At 45.4% G+C, this 2,500-nt stretch overlaps 1 pseudogene; it reads right to left on the reverse strand.

The window, feature by feature from the left end:
- Positions 1-2,500, reverse strand: part of LOC136966438 (histone deacetylase 4-like) — an 18,180-nt pseudogene that overhangs the window by 12,516 nt on the left and 3,164 nt on the right.

A 2,500-nucleotide genomic window follows, 5' to 3' on the forward strand; every position in this document is an offset into this window, starting at 1 on the left:
TTGAGTTCACGATTAATTATCACGATTATTTGTTGATTTTAACCAAAACAAATGTTATTGTCATATAGGCTAATTATAACTGCTTTCACATCTATGCTTGCATGTAAAAAGGGGCTATAGAAATAAATTTGATTTGATCTATAATGTGGTACATTCCTGCTAATTTAGAAATATGTGCATTCAAAATAAAATAAGTCCTCTTATTCACCAAAATTCAGTGCATCTCCTTCAAGAATAAATACAAATAAATAAATAAAACAATTTTAAAAATGTAGCAAAAACTTCAACAGTGCACTATTTTCCATTTTCCATTGTGTAAATATATTTTAGGAAGCAAAAAAAAAAAAAAAAAAAGAACTTTGATACTATGAACGGAATGACGCATTTTAAATATCGCTCGATCACGCGATTTTATCGTGGGAAGCGGAAAATCGTGATCGTGATTAAAGTTTGATTAATTGTGCAGCCCTAGCTCCAGGCCTGGCTGTTCTCATCCCCCAGGCTGCGGGACGAGGGAGAGGGAGGATGAGGGAGGAATGTCCTTGATGAAGATAATGGTTCTATTTACCTAGCCAGGCCAATCAGAAGATCTGGCTAGTCCCCCATCTCCCCACCCCCCCACCCTGCACCACCTACAGCCACTAATGACCGAGGGCAGGGGGGGAGAGGGGGGGGTGGAGAGGGGGTATTTACACCATCCCGGGAAAAAACAACAACAACAAAAGCTGACAAAAAGAAGCACTGAAACAACATGGACATCTCTTTTGTCCTCTTTCTTCCAATGGTGGTCGAGTGCATGACACCACTGCTGGGACCAGCCCGTCTATTCACAGCCCTCCCCCCCCCTCCCCCCTTGTGAGCATGGATATAGTGTGGAGTTTTGTTTGTGCGCATTTCTATACTAAGTGTGTGTGTGTGAGAGAGTGTATACAAGGGGTTTTGTGTGCATGTAGTGTGTAGTTTTGTTTGTGCGCATGTGCATTTCTATACTGTGTGTGTGTGTGAGAGAGAAAGAGAGAGAGTGTACACAAGGGGTTTTGTGTGCATGTATTTTTGTTTGTGCGCATGTGCATTTCCATACTGAGTGTGTGTGTGTGTGTTAGGTTGCTAGGAGTCTGTGAGTGCCAGCTCTGTGGTTTGACGTTCGTCTATAAAGCAGAGGAGCTTCTAGCCTGGCGAAGCCTGCCATTACCATAAGTAAACCCTGAAAGCACGTCAGCACCCCTGGAAAATATCCCCACAAACGTCACCCAGGGCGCCCCTACTGAGGAGGAAGAGCATGTACTGAAGCCTGGCTGGACCTCTCTTCCTCAAGGCACTGGGGACTTTTAGATCTCTCCTCTTCTCAGTCTCTCGTCTTTAACCCTCTCCTCCTCTTCCCAACCCCCTCTCTTCTCTCCTTCCCTCTTCTCTCCTCTCCTCTTCTCCCCTCTCCTCTCCCCTCCCTTCCTCTCCTCCCCAGCCTGGAGGAATGTGGTTGCAGTGGCCAGTGTCAGCTGTGGTAGACATGCTGTGTCAACACAGCGAGGACTCGACTGTAGCCGGCAGGCCGCTAAGTGAATAATTATACTGTAAGACGACCGCCGCTTCAACCGCCACACACACACACACACACACACACACACACACAGTGACACACACAGTGACACACACAGTGACACACAGACACAGAGCGGCACACACCACCTTTCTAAAAGAATTTAGAAACACTGAAAGCTTTGACAGTATGAAAAGCCTTTTACACGCCACAAGGAGTTCAGGCAAGGTTTATTCCTGCGGACACCTTTCTACAGGTCACTGAGCGCTGTTTTACACTCAGTTGTTTTGTAAATGTGACTGATATGAAGACTGGACCCTACCCCCTCCTGCTAAGGGGTGAACTCCAGGCCCTTCAACAAACCAAACACACACACACACCGTAGGGGAGTTTACACACACAGGCAGAAACACACACACTACACACACACCTCCAGAGATGCAGGGAACACTGTTAGCATAGTCTGGCATGATGAATGGTAAGCTGTGCTAATGCTATCTAACTGAAGGTAGATGAGAGTTTGCAAAGCAGAGCCTTAGTGTGTGGATTTGTGGTGTGACATACACTTAAAAGTGATAGCAACAAAAACCTTGAAATTAAAAGTTAGTAGTGAGCTTTCATAAGTGCTTGTGGGCAACACAGTGGCAATGCTAATGTGTGTGTGTAAGTAAGTGTGTGTGTGTGTGTAAGTGAGTGTGTGTGTGTGTAAGTGAGTGTGCAAGTGTGTGTGTGTGTGTGTGTGTGTAAGTGAGTGTGTGTGTAAGTGTGTGTGTGTGTGTGTGTAAGTGTGTAAGTGAGTGTGTGTGTGTAAGTGTGTGTGTGTGTGTGTGTGTGTGTGTAAGTGAGTGTGTGTGTAAGTGTGTGTGTGTGTGTGTGTAAGTGAGTGTGTGTGTAAGTGTGTGTGTGTGTGTAAGTGAGTGTGTGTGTAAGTGTGTGTGTGTGTGTGTGTGTGTGTAAGTGAGT

The sequence above is a fragment of the Osmerus mordax genome, chromosome 22 (genome assembly GCF_038355195.1).
Source record: "Osmerus mordax isolate fOsmMor3 chromosome 22, fOsmMor3.pri, whole genome shotgun sequence".
Classification (NCBI taxonomy): domain Eukaryota; kingdom Metazoa; phylum Chordata; class Actinopteri; order Osmeriformes; family Osmeridae; genus Osmerus; species Osmerus mordax.